The sequence below is a fragment of the Mauremys mutica genome, chromosome 12 (genome assembly GCF_020497125.1).
Source record: "Mauremys mutica isolate MM-2020 ecotype Southern chromosome 12, ASM2049712v1, whole genome shotgun sequence".
Lineage (NCBI taxonomy): Eukaryota > Metazoa > Chordata > Testudines > Geoemydidae > Mauremys > Mauremys mutica.
Window position 1 is genome coordinate 41,624,261 of NC_059083.1, and position 24,195 is coordinate 41,648,455.

Consider the following 24,195-nt stretch of genomic DNA (forward strand, 5'->3'; position numbering starts at 1 on the left):
GCCCTGAGAGTTTCCTATGCTGTAATCAGAGATGAAATAAACCCTCCTATTTTATGCTGGCTGAGAGTCACTCCAGTCTAGGGGTCGGGGTTGCATTATTCATGCTGGGCGTGGAGGCCCTGGGGGTCCAGAGCAAGTGGACTCCCTGAGGGGCCCATGGCAAAAGACAGGAGTGCTGAGGGCTCAGAGAGATGCGGTTCTGGGAGGCAGAAGGGCCTATGGTTTAACCCCCGAGAGAGAGAGTGGATCCCCGAGAAGGACTGTCACACTGAAGGGGGTTCCTCCCAGGGACTGTACGGAGCCAAGAGAGAGCATGAGTCCTGTGAGTCCATAACATCCCCTGTTACAAAGAGTTTACAATCTAAGCACAAGAAAAGGGGGAAGGGATGGTTACAAGCAGACAACCAGGGGAGTATAAGAAAATAATTGAACTGGTCAGCATGGCAGGCTGCTGTCTAACCATTGTCATCTTTCTTTTTTAGGCATTACAGCAAAGGAAATTTGTAAGGAGGGTTTTGAAAGAGGATAATGAGCTAGCCCTGTGGATGTTTATGAGGAGCTGCTAGCAAACACAAGTGGCAGAATGGGAGAAAGCAACACAGGTGCTTCTCTGAAAACAAGTAGGCAAGGAGGCTGGTATCATGGGCCAATCAGAGCTGGGTGCTGACATTTAGATATCAAATGAGAGATTATAGGTGGAGTGGGGATTGGCCTTGCCAGGGAAGACAAGGGGATCCAATGGAGGGATGCAAAGTGAGGGATGTTTAACTGCTTGCAGGAGTGTAGCATAAATATCCACAGAAATTCCATCCATTTCCCCCTGTGCCTTGCACAGATTTCTTCCGATTTAGGCGGGCAATAGGCAGAAAAATTCATAGAGATTTTGCCAAATTACAGAATTAGGCATTGTACTATGTCTGCTGAGAGGAAGACAGATAGATGTATAACCTGGATGTATACATGTGTGGGACTTACCAGAAAAATAAGTAACTTATGTTCCAGTCACTTGGTGTCACCTGATCAAAGGGTGGGACAGAAAGAGACATAGAATTGTGTCAGATTCAAAATTCATTTCCCCTAGAATTATTAATTAAGTCTCTCTCAGTATTTGGAACATACTGATTGGTAGGAAGTTTTGAACCACTTTTTTTTCCCCTGAGACTGGCTGGTTCAGGCTATAAAATGAAAGTGCTCACTTGATGACTAGTACTGCTGGTGGAAACATGGACAGACTCTGTAAGTGAAACTTCTGCGCTGGGAGAATTGCTTTCGGGCTAGGAAAGGATGTGTTCTAGTCCATCTTCAGCTGCTTTCTTGTTTTGCATCTTTCTCTTTTTTTTAACCTCTCACTCTTTTTCACTCTTTTTTTAGATAAATATGTCTTGGGTTTTGTTTTTCAGTGCCCCTTTCTGCTCCCTTGAAGTTGATTCCCACTGATTTCCATGAGCCTTGGATCACACCCTCTTGGTGGGATTGTGATTTTTTAAAAGAGAATGCATACCCACCTTTGTGGGTATTTTATGGGAAAATTTGGTCATACTAAGGGCTTGATCCTGAACAACTGAAAGCAATGGCAATTTTGCTTTTAACTTCAACAGCAGCATAATTAGACTGTAGGACTTTACATCAATTGATGTTAATACCATAGAATATCACGGTTGGAAGGGACCTCAGGAGGTCATCTAGTCCAACCCCCTGCTCAAAGCAGGGCCAATCCCCAGACAGATTTTTGCCCCAGATCCTTAAATATCCCCCTTAAGGATTGAACTCACAACTTTGGGCTTAATAGGCCAAAGCTCAAAGCACTGAGCTATCCCTCCACCATATAACCCTCTGGGAAAGTGCCATCTAATAATATGCTGGTGGGTCCCATTTACAACTGTTCAAGACTGGGGTACGAATCAGGGACACTGTTCCAATGCCAGCAATGATTCCATGAGATTCCTCATGTGAGCCAGAGTAGATCAGGGTTTAAAGCAAGTCACGTTGTCCAAAGGAAATTTGTGGTACTGTTTAGTTTCTTGAGTGAAACTGCAACCTGTTTGAGAAGGGAAGAGAAAAAAAAATCTTATTCTGTAGTTCTTTGGGTAACAGCTTCCACCTGAAACTGGAAACTGAACTGTGTTTCTCTTCACTGAGAACTGAATGTCTGTGCATTGCGGATGAATCTGTTTATAGTTTAAAGGATTGGGCTCTGATCTAGGGCATTTCTAGAAAACTAAATTTATTTGAGGAGCTGAGAGGTCTAATCACCATTTTTTCCAAAATAGCCAATCGAGTAAAAGCACTGTAGCAGAGTGGAGATTCAATGACTTTAGTGGGAGAAAATTTAGGTCAACATTGAGCCCTTTTGAAAATCTCACCAAGTGTGCCTCAAAGTTTTATTTAAATGTCTTTAATATTCCTTGTTATAAATACTTTTGAACTTTAAAGTTAAGTAGCACCTTTTACTACAATCTTGTCCACATTGGGGAAATGTATTAAAAGATTCAAACTGGTTTTAAAATCAGTTTGAAACTAGTTAGAACCCAAATGTGGACAAGGCTCAAGCAGCCAGAATCATTCTTATAACCGGTTTACTGAAGCCTCCTGATAGCCAAATTATTTAAACTGGTTATAAATATGATTATGGCCAACAACAAACTTATCGACTCTGTAGCTCCACCTGATTTTGAAACTGGTTTGAATTTTTTGGGAAAAGATCTGCAGTATGGACAAGACCTTAAAGTTAACAAAGATTTTGTGTCTTTTGGGCCAAGACTTTTAACAATGGCTAGTGATTTTGCATGCCTTATTATTTCACAGACCCTAAGTCCAGCAGGGACCATGTGATCTTCTAGTCAGGGCTGGCTCTAGGCACCAGCAAACCAAGCACGTGCTTGGGGAGGCACATTTTCAGGGGCGGCATTCTGGCCATCTTTTTTTTTTTTTGCGCTTTGGGCAGCAAAAGCCTAGAGCCGGCCCTGGCAGCAACAGCGCATCATGCATGGGGGGCACCCTGGGGCTGCTGCGGTTTCCGCTGCAGGGGAGCAGCACCTGCACCTTGTGGCTGGGCAGGCTCTGAGTGGGGGACACTTGGGCTGGAGGCCGCCTTGCGGGGTACACGGAGCTGCCTGCAGGTGCCGCAGGGCGGCCACCCCCCAGCACCGCAGCCGGGGCTGGGAGAAGCGGCCCGAATTGCCCAGGGACTGTGGTAGGGCGGCCAGAAGCAGCAACAGGGCCATAGAGGGCAGGGCGCTGCCGGGCGGGGCCTGCATTGCGCTCTCTGGGGCTCCGCTCCCCGCTGGGCTACCCTGCCCCAGCAACTCAGCCCCCTGCCAGGGCGGTCCTCCAGCTCTGCCCTCCCAGGTCCCAGCCAGTCCTGGAGGCGGGAGCCCTGGCTGGAGGGACCCTGGGCTGAGGCGTGACCCAAGAGCCCCGTTGCTTACCCCGACCCTGCCAGCACCGGACCAGCTGGAGGCGATGAGTGAGCGGGCGGAGTCAGCACTGGTCGGGGGGAGACCAGGGCTGGGGCGGGGGAAAGAGAGAGCCCAGGGCTGGGGTGGGGGAGGGCACTGGTGGAGGGGTGGATGAGAGCCCACAGCTGGGGTGGGAGTGGGGGGCAGCCAAAATTTTTTTTGCTTGAGGTGGCAAAAAACCTAGAGCTGGCCCTGCTTCTACGTCTGACTCCTGCCTAATGCAAGACATAGAATTTCATCTTGTAATTCCTGTATCAAACCTCTGTCTTGTGGTTTAGCTACAGGGTAAAGAGCAATTTCAGTGTGCCCCAGTTGAGGTGTCTTAAAGGGGCTTCATTTTTCAGAAAAGCCTGGACTCCTGCTATCTGAAAACCAGCCCTCTTTCAAGTGTCCCAAGCTGGTCACACAATATCACTTCTGCAACTCTTGCCCATTATGCTCATTACATTGCAGCTCCTCTCCTCAGGTTGCTACCCTGTCCCTAGGACTCGGGTATGGCGCATCACGGGTGGGACTGACACACACACTCTACCAGAGATTAATTATATATTTGAACTCCTCTACCTAGGCTGTCGACAACTCCTTGTGTGGTGGATCCAAGAGGTCTCACCCAGGCTTCTCACCTTCATTGTGCTAGGCACTGTGCAAAGATGTTTTAAATGACAGCCCATTCCCCACGGATCTTATAATGTGGGGGTAACCATGGTGGTGTAAGCAGCAGGAAGGGGTACCTGTCCCAACATGATTCTGTCCAAGATCCTAGGAATATCCTCCTCCCCACCCCATGCTTCCACTGCTGTGGATACCATTCTATTTTTAGCATGCTAGCTCAGTAAGAGGAGCACAGGTCTGTCAACTCAAGCTGGAAATGACGCACCCAGCTCCAGTGTAGATATACCTTAAAATGATCGTCATTGTATACTGGTAATGTTAGGGGCTGGTTTCCTCTTATGCATCATCTGGCAATACTAAAGGCTGGTTTGCTGCACACCCTTGTATGGATTTTAGCTCTGCCGTGGCTGATTGGTGTCATTTCAGGGATGCCACCTGCCATCTGGGTTTCAGAGAATGAGTTTGCTTCCCTGACTGCATCATTCACTAACTACATCTCACTTCTCTTTGTCCATATGTCTCCAGCGCTTTCAGGCTGTTTCTCCTTGTGGCTGTACTATGGTCTGAGAGTTTCTCTAGATTTCCCAAATCTTGCCTTGATGATCCCAACTACGATGAGCTGGTGAAGATTGCAGAAAATGGGCTTTGAAAGGCAGCTCATCCAGCGAAGGTGGTCATTGTAGGGGCAGGCATAAGTGAACTCACTGCTGCCAAACTGCTCAGAGATGCCGGTCACATGGTAATTCTATGCACAGAGAGATGTCAGAGCAAGGCAGGGAGTCAGTGCTGGCTTGAGTATTTTTCATTATTTCTTTTCTGAAGAATAAAGTTTATTAGGCTAAAGAATGGTTAAAAATGAAACAAGGGGAATTCACACGAAAGAAAGAAAGAAAGAAAGAAAGAAAGAAAGAAAGAAAGAAAGAAAGAAAGAAAGAAAGAAAGAAAGAAAGGGCTCAATGATAAAGGAAGAGATTTTTCAAAGGCAATAATGGGACTTTAGGTGCTGAACTCCCATTGTATTTCAATAGGATTTAGGCTCCCTCTTCCCATTTCTGTCTTGGAACATTTCCCTGAACCTTCATTAATTTAAAGCTGGAGGAGTTACAGTAACTATCATAAGAAATAGAAAGGGGAACAAATACCCCCAAAGCTACATTTTCAAAATAACCCTATCCATTAGAAAGTGGCAAGTTACAGGAATATACTTTCAAATTTCAATATCCGTGCAGGGCATACATTCTCTCACAGAAATCTAAGCATGTGAAAATTAAAATGCTATTGGTAGCCTTCAGTCTGCCTTCTTTTTATGTTCTTTTCATGCCAGAAATAACAGAAGTGAATTTCAGCCCAGTGGAGACATACCTTTAAATGATCTTCATCCCTGTTTACAGAGGAGTCAGTGTAAGGCTTATGAATTATGTAACTCCCACATAAATCCATTAGGCTTTAAGGCTGGGATGAGTGTAGAAGAACAGGGAGTTGAAAATCCCAGTCTAAGTTATTTGTGAATTCTGAGGACCCTGATGCTTTGGAAAACGTACAGTCAAAATGTACAAACTTGGGTGCTTAAAGTTTAGCACCTACAGGAAGGTTTTCAAAAGCACAATGATAGTTACATGCAACTTGGGAAAATCTTCCCTCAAAATCCTTATGCCAACATGTAAGGCTCAGACCTTGCCTACACTACAAATTCTTTGCCAGGATAGCTATTCCAGCAGAGCTGCCTAGGTTAGATGCAGCTTATCCTGACAGAAGGAGTTTTTTCTGTCAGTATGGTAACGCCATCTTCCCAAATGACATTAGTTGTGCCAACAGAAGCACTCTTGTGTTGTCCTAGCTATGTTTACACTGGGGTTTTGCCAGCATACTTATGTTGCCTGGGGTGTGTAGTTTTTCATACCCCGGACCAACACAGCTACGCCGACAAACCCTGGTAATGTAGACCTGGCTCTCAGATTTTCAGATGCACTCAGAGTTGACATCATTCTCCTCCCATTGACTGCAGTGTGTCCAGTTCAACCAACACAGAGCGCTTTTGAAAATCCCACCTTAAATGAGTGCAATTTTCAGACATGCAATGTACATAATGTTAGGAACTGGTGGGTGAAAAGCCATTAGGATACTTATTTAGGTGCCAGAATGTAGATTCAGTTACCTAATTTTAGTCACCAAGGTTTGAAAGTTTTGTCCTTTGTGCCTAAAATTGTGCAGGTGCCACATAAGTGAGTGGAAATGCTATTCCATGCTTGTTCCTTGGTTACAGTTCTGGAAGCCAGTGATCGTGTGGGAGGACGAATCAAGACCTATCGAGATGATACACACGATTGGTACGTGGAGTTGGGAGCCATGCGTTTGCCAAGCACCCACAGGTAATACAGTTTCCATTCCTCAGCCATGTAAATTGTTTGGTAAAGGAACAACCCAGTTTTGCAGAATTCTGCTATGGTTAAGGATAAGATCAAACATCCTAAAAGAACTTGCTGCTAGATGTAATATTTCCTGCCGTAACTAGTCTCAATGACCTGGATAGGATTATGGCCAATAGTAAACAATGAACTGAGCAATAAGTGTTCTCAGGATCAGGGCCTTGTTATGGAACTGGCGGCTTGTGAGTGCATGGTCGAATTTCCATGAAACCAATAGAAACATTCCAATTTATGTTAAAGGCAGTTGTATCAGGCCCTGAGTCAAAAGAAAGCCAGACAATAGATATGAGCTCTTCATTAGTCAAAGTGATTTGAAATGAGTTGCATTGTTTCATAAAACACTGCACCTAGTTGTTTTGTGAAGAAGTATAAGAACAAGAATAGAATAGAATAGCATAAAATAGAATCTTTTTCAGCACAATTATAGGGAACAAAAGCTTATTAAAACACAAAAATACAAGCACAAACAACCAAAAACAAACAAACACAAAAAGCTGTATCATAAATATACCCTAACTACAAAGGAAACTACCATAAATTGAGACTACAATTTAGAAGCAGAACAATCAGATGAGGTTATTATACACAATATCTGTGGTTACCAGTCAATATGCCAAGCCCTCAGCTACTACATAGCTGGTAGCCCCCTTTTCGTCAATGGAACTACATCAGTTTACATCAGGATCAGGATCAGGATCTAGATCTATCATCTTGCATCTGAAGAAGTGGGTATTCACCCACGAAAGCTCATGCTGCAAAATGTCTGTTAGTCTATAAGGTGCCACAGGATTCTTTGCTGCTTTTATAGATCTATCATATTCCTACAGCATTAATAACATTAGTTGGAATCAGGAAAGTTCAATAAGGGAATGACGTAAATAACATACTTACAACTGTATTATTTGTATAGCCAGTAGAGCATATAATTTATTTTCTTATTTTTGACTCTCTCTTTTCCCCCTTTCTCTCCCCTTTCTTTCTTTTGCAGAATTGTTCGTGAATTTATTAGGCAATTTGACCTTAAGCTAAATAAGTTCTCTGAGATGGATGACAATGCCTGGTATTTGATTAATGGTGTCAGGACAACAGCTGGGAATGTCAAAAAGAACCCTGATATCTTGAATTATACTGTGGCTCCCTCAGAGAAAGGCAAATCTGCTAAAGAACTTTATGAAGAAATTCTGCAGAAGGTTTGTTTATTGGTCGATTGTATAAAGGAAAATAAATTACCAGGCCTGATTCTGAAAAATGGCCCTAACTTCTACTGCAGCACAGGAGGTCTCTTCTTCTGTAGTATGTGCTGGTCTCCCGCTCTCTTTTCCCAACACATCCCTTCTCAACACCATTCCAACCCACAATACATCCTGTGTCAGGGGAATCTGAGCTATAATTCCCCTTGTTGTGGTATGAAGAGGATTTACCAGGGCAGATTATCTGGCCCTGGTTCTCCATTCACTTTCACCCACGTGAATCAGGAGTAACGACATGTGATTTACCACCCCGCATCCCCGAAGCTGTGGGTGCTCGGCACTTCTGAAAGGAAACGCCTGTTTTTGTTTGCTACACAGTGAACTCGGGATCAGATCCTGCCGTTTAACTACAGCAGAGCTGGAGACTATGCCATGCAACTCAGTTCCATTCAGTGGGGTCTCATGGATACACACAGGAATTAGGATCTAGTAGATAGGGCACTGCACTAGGACTCAAGCGATGTGGGTTCAGTTGCTGCCATAGCTATGTGCTCTGTAAAATGGAGCTGATTCTACCCTACCTCAAAGGAGTATTTTGGGAATAAAATCCATCGGTGATTATGAAGCCTGCAGATATCATGCAAGTACCTAGGTAGTTTAGATAGGAGAACAGAATTTGGTCCAGTGCTTTTGTGAACATATTTCTCTTTCTGTCTATGAATGTTTCCATGCATGGTTCCAACACAGGCCATAGAGAAGTTCCGGAGCAGAAACTGTGAAAAGTTGCTGGGTTGGTATGACTGCTTTTCCACCAAGGCAATCGATATGGGCCTTCAAGTACCTTTAAATCCAAATGTGTATGGAAAATCTGAAATTATTGCTCTGAGAGAGGCATAAAATGCACCTGTTTATCCTGATGAAACCTAATGATGCCAGTTTTCATGTCGAGGTTGTCCTTTATTCAAAGCACCAATAAAGGAATGAGGGAAAACAGCATATTATGAAGCTCTGCACAGTCTATCGGGATTGGCTTCTCCTTTTGGCAGCCTCAGTGGGCAGGGTTTTGTTTGTGACCAAGATTATGGAAAATAAAGGACTGAGTGCCAGAAATTTCATATTTCCTTCAATTATTATTTTAATATTGTTATGCTGGAAGGTGTTAATGGTGGCAATCAAACATATCTTTAGTCTATAGTTAGCCACAGACCTAGTTAAAGTCGATGGGCATGCTAAAGACAATTAATTCAGGTGAAATGGAAGAAGCAATTAAGCTCCTTTCTGGAGTTAAAGGGTGGGAGGCAGTGGAAGCCACTGCCCAAGGCACTATCAGGATGCATGGGTAGGCCAATCATAAGCTAATCTGTGGGGGTTGACAGTTTTCCTAGGATTGATTGCAGAGGTTAGGCGGTTGATTGTTTGCAGCTGTGTCTGTCTGTGAGAAGGGGAGAAATCCAGGAGAAAAAGAGCGTAGCAGTGGTTAACATGGCCCTTTGAGGAAAACAAAGGATAGAGCTTCTTTTGGTCACAGTATTTGCTGGAAAGGTAGACTTGGATTGCTGAGCAGGGACATTCCCCGAACACAGTAAAAACAATCATCAGGAGGCAAAAAGTATGTTGTATCCATTCTTTTTAAATGGACAGGATTGCACCAAAGAAAGACCTGACTCACATCCTCAATCTCTCCTTCAAAGAGAAAGAACCAGGCAAGGCCTTGGATATTGGCAATGGCTCAGGCCAAAAAGTGGCAACAATATCATCACCATATAAAGCTTGAAAATAACCATTTATCTTCTCCTTCCTCATGGAAGTCAAATCATTCCCCAAGGATACCTCCATGTGCTTCTTATGCCTAAAGGAGAACAAACTTTCCTCCCTTTCCTCCCCTCCCAGGAGTACTTGATTAAGGAAGGGAAATTAAGCCATGGGGCTGTACAGATGATCGGAGACTTGATGAATGAGGATGCTGGATTCCACATGTCATTTCTTAACTCTGTCATGGAGTTTAATATCTTCTTTCATGAAGATGGGTGAGAAACGAATGTACTTAAATTGCAAGGTCTTTGGGGCATGGCTACATCTTTTCATTCTACATGTGTGTACTTTACCTAGAGTGACCAGATAGCAAGTGTAAAAAATCAGGACTCTTTTTTTGGGCGGCCGGGGATGGGGGAGGGGAATAATTGCCTATATAAGACAAAGCCTCTAATATTGGGATCTTTGGTCACCCTAAGCCCAGGGCTCCCTAACACAGCTCAGCTGACTCAAGTCCCACTAACCCTGCACTTAAACTGTGGGGCAGGCTCAGGAGCGGCGCCAGGGTTTTTGGCGCCCTAGGCGGGGGTCCTTCCGCGCTCCCGGTCGTTGGCGGCAATTCTGCGGCAGGGGGGTCCTTCCACACTCCCGGTCTTCGGGGCACTTCGGCGGCGGGTCCCGGAGTGAGTGAAGGACCTGCCGCAGAATTGCCGCCGAAGACCCGGAGCACAGAAGGACCTCTCCGCCACCGAATTGCCGCCGAGGGCAGCAAAATGCTGCCCCCCCCAAATCCTGGCGTCCTAGGTGACCGCCTAGGTTGCCTAAATGGAAGCACCGGCCCTGGGCAGGCTCACCCAAAGTGGCCACTGACTCTCCCACCTGGCTTTATAACCACCCCCACCCCTGCTGCGGGAGATAGTTGGGGGGCACATGGGAAACTGCCCCAGATCGAGGCACCACACGCCCCTGCTTTCTGCCACGGACCCCTTGGTGCCCTCCCCGCCTCCGGCCACTGCAGGCTGCAATCCCCAGCCAAACACCCTCATTGGGTCACGGCTGCTGGCCATGTGGGGGCAGCGTGGTGAGGGCCAGGTTACTATTTACCCCGCTGACGTGCACAGCGCCCAGCACTGAATGGAGCCCGCGCACCGCACAGAGCTGTCTGTATGGTGAGTGGGAGCGGAGCTATGCAGTCTATGGAGCAGGGCAGTGCTGGGGCGCCCTCCAGCTGCCTGGAGCGAGGCGGTGGTGGCTCCATCAGTGGCGCTGCGCCGCCGCTTCAGGGCAGGCTTCTCCCCCAGCTCGCAGCCGCGCTGGCTCACTGCGCTTCCCAGTATGGTGGGAGCCCGGGGCAGTGCTCTCCGGCTTTTTGCACTGTGCATGGGGCTCTGACCCTAAGAGCCACAGGGACCTGGCGGGGGGGGGGGCAAGGTGAGGAGTCCCCAGTGGTGCTTACCTGGGGAGGCTCCTGGGAAGCATCCGGCAGGTCCCTCTGGCTCCTAGGGTCAGGTCAGGTTGGGTGCAGGGCCAGCTCCAGACCCCAGCGCGCCAAGCATGTGCTTGGGGCGGCATTTTGCCGGGAGGGCGGCAGGCGGCTCTGGCGGACCTCCTGCAGGCATGACTGCGGAGGGTCCGCTGGTCCCGCAGCTCCGGTAGAGCATCCACAGGCATGCCTGCGGGAGGTCCACCAGAGCCGCGGGACCAGCGGACCCTCCGCAGGCACGTCTGCAAGAGGTCCCCCGGAGCCGCGGGACTGGCGACCGCCAGAGCGCGCCCCGCAGCGCGCCGCCCTGCTTGGGGCGGCAGAATTCCTAGAACCGCCCGTGGTTGGGAGGATGGGTGGGGGGGGGCAGAGGGCTCTCTGCCCGCTGCCAGTGCTTGCAAGCCCCACCCCCGCAGCTCTGATTGGGCAGGAGGGAACCGGTGCAGCATTCAGAGACCCCCTCCGCCTCTGTGCCTAGGGGCTGCCAACACTGTAGGCTCCTGCCGGCAGGCGGGTGTTGCACCGGGAGCTGCCCCAGGAAGCACCACCATGCCAGCCCAGGGACTTTGGCGGTGACTCATGGTGAGCGGTCCCCGATATAGGGACAAAGGGCATCCCAACCAATGTGCGGTTGGGAATGCCGGACAAATGTGTTAAAATCGGGTCTGTCCCGATAATATTGGGGCGTCTGGTCACCCTAACTTTACCTAGGATAATGGAGCCCTTCATTGTTGGTCTCTGGGGGTACATCTACATTGCCAGTAGGTTGTCCATGGCAATGAGTCTCCTAGGTCAGGCTGAGAGACTTAGGCTAGTGGGGATTTTACTAGCACTATACAAATAGCTGTGTAGACAGAGCTCTGAAGTTGTGGCTTGGGCTGAGCTCTTGCTCTGTAGTGTAGGGATACGGGTGGGCTTGAGAATCTGAGTTCCAGCCTCAGCTGCAACCTCAAAGAACTGTCTACACAGCTATTTCTACAGCACTACTGCGAACCCCGCTAACCCAAGTTTCTCAACCCGGGTTAGAATGTGCAGAGAGACGCAATCTCTGTCATCGAATGGGTCATACTGTCAGCAATATACTCCTTGATTATTTAATCTGGGCCATAATTTTGACCCACCCTGTAGAGCGCAATCTGAATTCCTTGATATTGGCTTAAATTCACCTCTGGGCCCCAGGTCTGTGTGTCACTTAAGCCCCCGTTTCCTCTAAAATGACAATAATAAACTTTTTTTGACCTATCTTGTCTAGCTGGAGTGTAAACTCTTTGAGGCAGGATCTGAATCAGACACAGACCTTACCTCAGGGGGCCCTACTTTATTGTCCTTAAAAGCAATTGTAATACTGCTACTAATGTAAATCTTTCCCACGTCACCTCTTATTTCTTTCAGTTTTGATGAGATCACAGGGGGATTCGACCAATTGCCCCAGGCCTTCTACCAGTCTATGCCTGGAGTTGTCCAGCTGAACTGCACAGTAGAGAAGATTATATCCAAGGGTAACAAAGTCCAAGTATTATACTGTGGTGCACATGACACATGTAGCCCCTCCTCAGTGATGGCTGACTATGTCCTTGTCACAGCCACAGCAAAAGCCACGAGACTTATCAAATTTATGCCACCGCTTTCCTCCAGTAAGACCCATGCCCTGCGCTCCATTCACTATGCCAGTGCCACCAAGGTTGCCTTGGCCTGCACTGAAAAGTTTTGGGAGACGGACGGGATTTGAGGTGGGCCATCAGTCACGGATCGCCCTTCCAGATTTATCTACTATCCCAACCACAACTTCTCTAGTGGGGTGGGGGTGATTGTGGCTTCCTACACGTGGAACGACGACGCTGAATTCTTTCTTTCCATGAGTGACGAGAAGTGCATTGATGTGGTGCTGGAGGACCTGGCAGAAATCCACAAGGTATCTAAGGAGGATCTCCAGTTCATCTGTAATAAACATGTAATACAGAGATGGAACCTAGACAAACATTCCATGGGAGCATTTGCCTCAATCACCCCCTACCAGTTTGTTGACTATTCTGGGCCTTTGTTTCAGAATGAAGGGAGGGTCCACTTTGCAGGAGAACACACAGCCCAGCCTCATGCCTGGATCGACACTGCTATGAAATCTGCTGTGAGAGCAGCAAGTGACATTCACAGGGATAGCTATCAGTCGCGGGGGAAAGATCAGCAAGAACAACAAGAGCAGGAGCAGGAAAGGGTTGACTGAGTTCAAAAAGTTTAATTTTAATTGCTTTGTGGGTGTTTAAGGAAGGCACAACTGAGGAGGGAATTAGAAACTGCACTGCTAATCTCCTTCAGGGAGCCAGCCCCTCAACTGGTTTAAATGGTGTATTTCCATTGAAGTCAATAGAGCTAAACCACTCAATGCCAGTAGAGGGTCTGGCCCCAAATCCGGTGTATGTAAATTGAGAGTGTTCTGTCTCCTTTGAAATATTAAATAGAACTACTACAGTGTAGGAGTCTCCATAGAAATCACTGGTTTCATTAATCAAAATCATTACTGATCACTAAGCACTAACCTGTTCTTTATAAATAGAAAAAAAATAATTGTTCTGTAGCATCCTATCAATAAAGGAATAGATGGAAATAATCTGATACTGCTTTTTTGTTCATTAGTTGTAAACTATGACATTTTGCCGTAGTGATGCTATGAAATATGTAAGGCGGAGAGAACAGCTTATTCCTAAACCAATTCTAGTCAGTTGCACTTTTCAAAACATGTTTCTAACAGTGCAGATAAACAAAACCAGGCATGCATTGATGGCGTTAAATCCTAGGCCCTGACTAGACTAGAATTGTTGGTCATGTCATCACTCAGGTTGATTGACATGTGGGGCGAATGCCCATGATGCTGAATGCAAATATAGATACTCCCCAGATGGATGGATGTTGGTCCTGGTTCAATTTAGGGCTCAGGAACCAGATCAGGAAACAACATTTATGTCACTGAACAAACAAGGACACAAATTTTAGTCTAGACAGGACCCTCTGGGTGATTTTTTTTTAAAGAAAATGTTAATTTGTTAGGTTCTAAGGAGGCTTCAGGCCTACCCAAGGTGCTCTGCAAGAACGAGGCCGACACCCACACAGTGAGTAATTGGCTTTAATGAAGGTAAAGTGACACACCCGCAATGGGGACTCCAAGCGTTGCTGTCACAGAGGTGGGGAACCCAGCGCCCTGGAGCTCGGCCTGGTGCAGAGTCCAAACACAAACACTATGCATACTCATATTATATGCTAGCTCATGCATATGCAAAAGGGGCTTTCCACCCTCCGGGACCGCCCGGGGCCGCCCCCCATTGCCCAGGGCCAGGGTCTTTCCACACAGCGGTTCCAACCGGTCATGGCCGGTTGAAGCTGGCGCGCCGTGCCCTACAGTGACCGAGCGCTGAGAAAGCGGAGCTGTCTGAGCTAGGCCGTAACAATCTCTTTCACGATTCCCCTGCCTTCCTACAAATTAAACGTTTTCAGATGATGAAGTACATGAGTGTGAAATAAGCCATTTCTCTGCCACTGCAGGATTTGTTTTGAGAACGGGTTCATCCTGAAACTGGCCATGTAATTCAGTTACTAATCCTCTCTTGGAATAGTATTTCACTCCGGGCCTGATTCTAGCACACTTCCTTGTCTTATGTAATATCTTAGGGTACGTCCATACTACCCGCCGGATCGGGTAGTATGGACCCGGATCAGCGGGTAGCAATCGACTTCTCGGAGTTCGATATATCGCATCTCATCTAGATGCGATATATCGAACTCCGAACGCGCTCCCGTCAACTCCGGAACTCCACCACCGCGAACGGCGGTGGCGGAGTCGACGGGGGAGCCGCGGACTTCGATCCCGCGCCGTGAGGACGGGTAAGTAGTTCGAACTAAGGTAGTTCGACTTCAGCTACGCTATTCGCGTAGCTGAAGTTGCGTACCTTAGTTCGACCCCCCCCCCCGCAGTGTAGACCAGGCCTAAGACTTGGTCTGCTCTAGAAAATTAGGTCATCATTACTAAGTCACACAGCCATGTGAAAATCCACACTCCTGATTGGCTTAGTTAAGGCAACACAAGTCCCCGAGTAGGCAGCACTAGGCTGACTGAGGAACCTCTCAGGGAGGGGGTTTATCTACACCAATGGGGGAATCCCTCTATTTGGCATAAATTTTGTCTACAGAGAAGAGCTACAGAGATGCTGCTGTAGCATTACAATGGCAGACAAGACATTTTCTTTTTCACCCCATGGGGTCTTCGTATGATCAGTTACTCACATAGAACATAAGAATGGCCATACTGGGTCAGACCAAAGGTCCAGCTAGCCCAGTATCCTGTCTTCCAACAGTGGCCAATGCCAGGTGCCCCAGAGGGAATGAACAGAACAGGCAATCATCAAGTGATCCATCCCTTGTCGCCCATTCCCAGCTTCTGACAAACAGAGGCTAGGGACACCATCCCTGCCCATCCTGACTAATAGCCACTGACGGGACCTATCCTCCATTAACTTATCTAGTTCTGTTCTGAATCCTGTTATAATCTTGGCCTTCACAAAATGTATGGGACAATGGGATGTTCTTAAAAATTGTTCTAAAAAATCTCAGATTGTTAAAGAATTTAGAACAATCAGGAGATAATACAGCAAGATATTCCCAATCCCAATCCTTGGGGGATCAGTTCTGGAGCTTTAACACAGATATCAGAAACACACATTTGATACTTTGTACACCATCTTTAAGAGAGATAAATAAAACCTCCTTCCTTTCTCTGACACACTCTGTGTTACTGCCATTGTCTGCTCTAGTTTAGAGAATTGTTTTTCACTCCACTAAAAACGTATTTACATAACTTTAACATAAGCAATTAAGGTTTTTTTCTTCTTTTATTAAGAAGGGGGAATTTATTTTTCTAATTATTTTAGCATTTATGTTTACTGATTACAATCATGTATGTGACTCATTAACATTTAACTCAATCATTACTATTAGTGTCAGACTTGGAACTGCATTTATTTTCATACAAATTTTAAGCCATTTTATAGATATAACTAAAAGTACCATTTGAAAATAAGTAAGCTTCATCTGCCCAGTGTGTGTTTAACTAATTGTTTTTTAAACTGGCATTGCTAAGGTTTGTATAAGCTAAATTTACATTCTAGAAGGATACTATTAGTTGATCATACCATTTCAAATAATGAATGACAAAGCACGATATGGTAATAAAAGTACTAATGAGAATTACTCCAGCCAGGACAGGTTGGGCATTTTAGAACTCACTACTCAAAGAATTAAATTTAAGCATAAGAGAGAAATAAAATGAAGAAATGCACAGACCAGTCGAAAAACTAAAATAACAGCACTGTGATCCTCAACGAACTTTGAAAGAATAAAATTACAGAGACTATATGTGCCTTGTACATTGCAACAGGAAGTGCCAAGACAACAAAAATAATAATACAAGCAGGGCCGGCTCTAACTTTTTGGCTGCCCCAAGCAAACAAAAAGAGCGCCGCGCCACCCGAAGACCCTGTCCCCCCGAGCGCTGTGCCTCCCAAAGCCCCCCCGAGCGCCACGCCACCCGAAGCCCCTGCCCCCCAAATGCCACCCGAAGCCCTGCGCAAGCTCCCGATCCCCAAGCGCCGCGCCGCTGAAGCCCCTCCCAGCACCGCCCAAACCCCCGCCCCTGACCACTGCGTCGCCCAAAGCCCCCGCCCCCCCCAAGTGCCACGCCACCCGAAGCCCCTCCTGTCCCGAGTGCCGCGCTGCCCAAATCTCCGCCCCCCCAAGCACCGCGCCATCCAACCCCCCACCTCCCGTAGCGCCACGCCGCCGAAACAAAAACAAACAAACAAAAACACCCTCCAGCACTGCCCTGCCGAACCAAAAAAAACCACCAAAAAACCCCGAGTGCCGCCCCGTCCCAAGGTGCCGCGCCAAGCACATGCTTAGTTGGCTGGTGCCTGGAGCCAGCCCTGAATACAAGAGTGTGTGTGAGAGAGATTGTGTGTGTTGGATGGACTGTGTGAAAGAGACTGTGCCTGTGTGTTGGGGGGAGGTCTGGAGGATGGCGTGGACTGCACTCTCAGCAAGTTTGCAGATGACACTAAACTTGGAGGAGTGGTAGATACGCTGGAGGGTAGGGATAGGATACAGAGTGACCTAGATAAATTAGAGGACTGGGCCAAAAGAAACCTGATGAGGTTCAACAAAGACAAGTGCAGAGTCCTGCACTTAGGATGGAAGAATCCCATTCACTGTTACAGACTAGGGACCGAATGGCTAGGAAGCAGTTCTGCAGAAAAGGACCTAGGGGTTACAGTGGACGAGAAGCTGCATATGAGTCAACAGTGTGCCCTTGTTGCCAAGAAGGCTAACGGCATTTTGGGCCGTATAAGTAGGGGCATTGCCAGCAGATTGAGAGATGTGATCATTCCCCTCTATTCGACTTTGGTGAGGCCTCATCTGGAGTACTGTGTCCAGTTTTGGGCCCCACACTACAAGAAGGATGTGGAAAAATTGGAAAGAGTCCAGCGAAGGGCAACAAAAATGATTAGGGGGCTGGAGCACATGACTTATGAGGAGAGGCTGGGGGAACTGGTATTGTTTAGTCTGCAGAAGAGAAGAATGAGGGGGGATTTGATAGCTGCTTTCAACTACCTGAAAGGAGGTTCCAAAGAGGATGGATCTAGACTGTTCTCAGTGGTAGAAGATGACAGAACAAGGAGTAATGGTCTCAAGTTGCAGAGGGGGAGGTTTAGGTTGGATATTAGGAAAAACTTTTTCCCTCAGAGAGTGGCGAAGCACTGGAATGGGTTACCTAGGGAGGTAGTGGACTCTCCTTCCTTAGAGGTTTTTAAGGTCAGGCTCAACAAAGCCCTGGCTGGCATGATTTAGTTGGGAATTGGTCCTGCTTGGAGCAGGGGTTGGACTAGATGACCTCCTGAGGTCCCTTCCAACCCTGATATTAAATGATTCTATGAGTGTGTGTGTGAGTATTTTGGGGAGTGTGTGAGGGCATGTGTATGTGTGAGACAGCGTGTGAATTTGTGTTTGTTGGGGGGGTGACATAGACTGTGTGTGTGCATGTGTGAAAGAGTGTGTTGGGGAAGAGTGAGAGAGAGCTTAAGTGTGTGGGAGAAACAGTGTGGGTTGGGGCTTGAAGACGTGTGTGAGAGAATGTGGGTTGGGTGCGTGTGTGTGAGAAAGCATGTGTGTGAGGGAGTGTGTATGTGAGAGACAGCATGTGTGTGTATTGAGGGGAGTGTGTGACAGTGTCTGTGTGTGTGTGAGGTCACACCCTGAGTGTCTGTGTATAGCTGCAGCCCTGGTCCCGCAGACGCTGACCCCAGCAGTCTGCTAGCAGCACATCAGTTATACTCTGGTGTCCACCAGCCTTGGCTACAACCAGAAAGATGACTCCAACACACGCTCAGTGCCAAATTTCTCCAAAACTGTATGCCCTGTAATGTCCAGCCCTCTGCTGGATAGTTCAGAGAAATAATTAGGTTTGTTTGTTGCTTTGAAGGCACAAAAGCACATCACAGCTTATTAACTTAAATGGGCATAAATACACCCTTGTCTTTAAACATAGCAATGAGTCGCTTTATGGCATGAATGAACCTAATTTATTAACAAAAAGGTCTAAAACTTAATCTAGCAAGATGTATGCTTTGATTTAGCAGGTTTCTCATCCATATTCCATTCCCAGCAACTTCAGCCCCCATTTAATTGAAGGATCCCTCTTTTTCAGCCTGTAAGACCTCTCCCCTCTAGCACCCGTCCAGTGATTTCTATGCAGATGGAGCTTCCATTGTTTTTTGTTCCACCATGCTTAATTTACATAGACAGGTAAATAGCTGCACCCCCCTCACACACCCTCCTATCTGGGCAGGAACTGTACCTTTCTTTGCTGGGCCACACACTTTAAAACAATAGGCATGGGAAGCGGGTGAAACCCCTCTTCAGGAAGGCTAGCCCTCCAGCCCCACCCCTTCTGCCTGAGGCCCCACCCCTTCCCCCCAACTCACCCCTTAGAGCTGCAAGACCTCTCCAACCACCGTGACTGGAGAGCCCTGGCTGAACTTCCCTGACCCCCGGGCCACCCTGAGCTGCCCCGGCCTGGGCCACCCTGAGCTCTGAGCCACAAGCTGGGCTGAGCCCCAAGCTCTGCGTGACCAGCCCCAAGCTCCTGCCAGCTTCCAGGGAAAGGGGAGTCAGGAGGGATGCAGTGGGCAGCCTCACAGGAGAGGAGAGGAGAGGAGAGCGGGGGACTCATCAGGCAACGGCGGGTGATGCAGGTCTCAGGGAAAGCGGGGAGGAGGAGAGGAGGGACTCAGCCAGGCAATGATGAGTGGTGGGGGTTTTTGGGGAAGGGGCGGAGCATGGACAGCAAGAGGTGGAGCACAGGCAGGGCCACCACAGCCCAGGTGTCTGGCGGCGGCTCTACCAGGGGAGGCTTAGGGCTTGGCTACACTTGAAAGTTGCAGCGCTGGTGGAGGCTTTCCAGCGCTGCAATTAGTAACTGTCCACACCTGCAAGGTACATCCAGCGCTGCAACTCCCTGGCTGCAGCGCTGGCTGAACACCTGGTCTGCTTGGGGAATAACGAGTGCAGCGCTGGTGATCCAGCGCTGCTCGTCAAGTGTGGCCACACACCAGCGCTTTAATTGGCCCCCAGGGTATTAGGAGATATCCCAGAATGCTTTTAACTAAATTACTCTCTTTGTTTTGTTATGCAGCCTCTCTTTGTTTTGTTGTGAACGAGCTCCGCGAGGAGCTCCGTTGCCGGTGCTGCTTATCTAAAAAACAAACAGAGCTCTTGTTTGCTGTGATCAATCTGTACCTGGCTGTAAACAATCAAATGAGAGGCAGGCAGGGAGTGAGTGAAACAGCGGGGAGTCGTGTTGGATGCAGGTTGTTTGCAATTAAGAGTTAAGACTAAGGGGTCGGAAACATGTTCTGATTTTTTCAAGGCAGGAAGCTAACACACAGTGTTGGCTCCAAAAATCCACTCTCTCTCTCCCCCCGCTCCCTGTCACACTAGACCCCACTCCACCCCCCTCTTTTGAAAAGCACGTTGCTGCCACTTGAACGCTGGGATAGCTGCCCATAATGCATCACTCCCAACAGCGCTGCAAATGCTGCAAATGTGGCCACACACCAGCGCTGGTAGCTGTGAGTGTGGCCACACACCAGCGCTGTTCCTGCACAGCTGCACGACCAGCGCTGTAACTCCCAGCGCTGCAACTTTCAAGTGTAGCCAAGCCCTTAGCCTTCCTTGGCCTATTATACCTGTCGTGCATAATCATAGGCATAGTTTGACTTCTATATTTGGGGGGGCAGCTCCAGTCAGGCAACATTAAAAGAGGACAGGTCACTCTTATAGAGCAATCTGTATGGCTTATTAAGCTGGACCCCAGCAAACAATTTGCACTTCAATATGACCAAATGTAAACTCACGCAATTAGGCACAGAATGCAGGCCATAGTTATAGGATGATCACCCAGTGGGATCTGTACTGGGGAGAGGCCTTCATAGAAGCTCCCTCTGTGGCCAGCCGAGGTGTGGACTTTCGCTGTTGGCTGGAACTAGCCTCCTAAGGCAGCCTGGGCTCTGCTGACATCAGCTCGTGGGCTAGAGACTCACAGGCACCAACTTTTCCTTTTCCCAGGTGGTGCGCTATCCCCACTCCACCCCGAGGCCCTGCCCCCACTGTGTTCCTTCCCCCAAGGCCTTGCCTTCACTCTGCCCCTTCCTGCCCCTGCTCCACTCCTCCGAGGCCCCCCCTCGCTCTGCCCCCTCCTCCAGGGCCCTGCCCTTGCTCTGCCTCTTCCCACCCCCACTCCACCCCCTCCCTGAAGCTCTTCCCCAGACCCCTCCCTGAGCTGCCAAGCAGCTATTTGGTGGCTACACCCCCTCCATCAGCTATCAGGCAGCGGCAGTGCCACCCTCCCACTATTTTTTTTCCCCATGGGTGCTCCAGAGAATGGCAAATATGCAGAGACTCCAGGGGATGAAAGAGACCTGGGGGAAAATGCTGGAGCTGTGTAGGAAAGTGACTCTGCACAAATGGCCCCTCCTGCCCCATCTCTGCTCCTGGGGGTCTGCAAGTCCCAGAGCTGCTGCCCTCACTAGCATACATGGGCTCTCACTCTGCCATTAGGTCTTGCAGGAGCTGATCCAGCTATGGGACAGCAAACATCCCAGTAGAGTAACCAAGTCTCCTGGGCAGAGGGGAAGGAAATAGAAAGGGAGGCGGGGGGAGGGGGAGGAGAGAGAGACTGGAAGGAACAGAAGGAGCAGTAAATGGGGAGGGAGGCTCCAGGGTCCCAGACCTGCCCAGCTCCATTTGTGCATCTTCCTAGGCAGGTTGATTTTCCTAGGAACAAGGTGAGGAACAGAAAGAGGAAAAGCCAGTTCTGCCTCTGCCAAGTCCCTGTATCACTGAGTCAACCTACTGCCCTCTGAGACAATGTCAGGTTGTCATAAACAGATAGTTAAGGGTTAATGTCTCTTTTACCTGTAAAGGATTAAGAAGCTCAGTAAACCTGGCTGACACCTGACCAGAGGACCAATAAGGGGACAAGATACTTTCAAATCTTGGTGGAGGGAAGTCTTTGTTTTGTGCTCTTTGTTTTGGGGGTTGTTCGCTCTTGGGACTAAGAGGGACCAGACGTCAATCCAGGCTCTCCAAATCTTTCTGAATCAGTCTCGTTTCAAACTTGTAAGTAGCACAGGCAAGGCGGGTTAGTCTTATGTTTATTTTCTCAACCTGTAAATGTTCCTTTTTGCTGAGAGGATTTTACCTCTGTTTGCTGTAACTTTGAACCTAAGGCTAGAGGGGTTTTCTCTGGGCTATATAAATCTAAGTACCCTGTAAAGTATTTTCTATCCTGATTTTACAGAGATGATTTTTACCTTTCTTCTTTAATTAAAAGGTTTTTTTTAGAACCTGATTGATTTTTTTCCCTTGTGTTAAGATCCAAGGGGATTGGATCTGGACTCACCAGGAATTGGTGAGGGAAAGGAGGGGGGAATGGTTAATTTCTCCTTGTGTTAAGATCCAAGGGGTTGGATCGGTATCACCAGGGACTTGGTGGAAAAGCCTCAAGGCTATCCAGGGAGGGGAAAGTTTTGGGGGGACAGGGAGTGCGCCAGACACTGAATTTCTGGCTGATGGCAGCGTTACCAGATCTAAGCTAGGAATTAAACTTAGAAGGGTCCATGCAGGTCCCCACATCTGTACCCTAAAGTTCAGAGTGGGGGAGGAAACCTTGACACAGGGGAATCCCTCAGAGCAGCTCCTTTGACTGCACTTTTTTAGCATTTGGTTCAGAGGGTTTAAAAATATCTTTGTGGTTTAATACTGGTGGGAGGGACCCCGTCTGTGCTGTAGTAAAGTGACTAAGCTTTTTTCCTGCATCACAGAATCTAGAACAGGGGTAATCAATTATTTTTTGTCAAGGTCCAAATTTCTTGGTCAAGGTATAGACAAGGTCCAGACTTCAGAGAAAATAATAAAAAAACTATAACAATCGTGGTAATAATAGGTCAATAAAAAGATTTTGTGGTCTGTTCAAAAGTGTCTGGCAGTCTGGATTTGGCCTATTGACTACCCCAATCTAGAATCTGTCTGCTGAGAAAGATCCTGGGGGGAACTGTGGTGTGAAATGGATGAAAGCCCCTTCTGAAACCTCCCTGGTTGCCCTTCTTGCCCTGATGGGCTGCAGAGTAACATTCACACTTCGCTCCAGATCATCCCAGCCTCCCAGGGTATGGAAAAGGGAAATGGCTGCCTGGGAGCTGGTGTCTGTATTTCACCAAGAAGCCTGGGACTCTGCTGGACCTGGGTCAGGGAGCCCTCTACAGGGATGTCAGACAGCAGAATTATGAGGCTGTGACCTCACTGGGTAAGGGATTCCTGTCCCCTCAGGTATTAGAAGCTGGGCTGTCTTTGAAGCATCGGGGCCAGATTCTGTGCAGGGTTCTTCACTGGACCATCAGATTTCAGGGGGATCAGCCCCTATATTCCCCAGATACTGTGTAAGAGAGACTATCCTCTCTGCATACCCTCCCTTTGGACAAGAGATTCAGGGTCATAATGATGAGCTGTTCTTGCCATAACCAAGGCTTTCAACTGGAATAAACTCGCTGTCTGCCCCCTTGTCCTTCCCAGGGCAGGTTCCGGCCTCTGACTTCTCTGCTGTCTCAGACAAGCATCTCATGGCTCAATTCTGCCTACGTCCCTAGTGGCCAGATTTTCAAATGTGTATCACCTCAATCTTCCCAAATTCCACCTTGGCCAGCTGTGTTCGTGGGAGGCCCCAGATGTTTTTGATTTTTTTCCACCAGCCAGGAAAGGCATGGACCAGAGAAATGGGGCTGGGTCCACTTACTGTTAGTGCCTTCTCGGTTACCTGTTGTGCCAATGTGCTGGATTCTTGGAAGGAGGGTGTTTTTCCTGGTTTCCCTTCCTAGCCTCTGTGATGATGGTTCCTCATAGTGAGAGGGGGCCGGGTTCTGGGGCTGAGTGAGAGTCTATGAAGTAGTTGGCTGAGACTGCAAAGACCTTCAAGTCAACTTGAGGTCATTTCTGTCTGTAATGCCACATCCAGTCAATGTCAGGAAATGTTGTAGGCATCAGTAGTCAGAACCTTATTGATTGTGGGAAACACTGGAAAAATATGAAGTAGCAAATGGGGATAGATGCAGCCCAGGCCATGTGTTTAGCACAGCCTGATTTTCATGCATCTCCGCAAATGTCTGTAGATCATATAGCTGTCTAACAGCAGCCCTGGGCACTTGTCAGGATAACAATGTCTCATCTCATCTTCGTTCATCCTTTCAATAGCTTTTAAGACGACACTCTGAGTGACTTATTCCACAGACAGAATAGAAATAAACAGGGTGGCAGAGACAATGAAGGTCCATTTCTAGATATGAGGTAAACAAAGTTATCAAGCTAAGAAGGAGGGTGGGGGGAGAGGGAGAGAAGACAGGGTGGTTACACCCCAGCAGAGAAGAGAAACTTTATCTGACCTATAAAGACAGGGGGAGGGGTCTAAAACTCAGGCCTTAGGCAGGTGCAGAATTCACTCCCCACCCCATGTATGGCCTTGTTGGCCTGACTGGAGCTACCCCCCAAATATAGAAGTCAAACTATGCCTATGGTTATGCATGACAGGTATAATAGGCCAAGAAGCACAGCCTCCCCTGGCAGAGCAGCACCCAGACATCTGGGCTGTGGTGGCCTCATATGTGCTCCGCCTCTTCCTGTCCATG

At 47.9% G+C, this 24,195-nt stretch overlaps 1 protein-coding gene and 1 pseudogene across 1 annotated transcript in view; one reads left to right on the plus strand and one right to left on the minus strand.

The window, feature by feature from the left end:
* Positions 1–24,195, minus strand: part of LOC123345053 (zinc finger protein 883-like) — a 902,586-nt gene that overhangs the window by 467,105 nt on the left and 411,286 nt on the right. The window lies entirely within an intron of this gene.
* LOC123345066 lies at positions 8,330–13,526 on the plus strand (annotated as a pseudogene).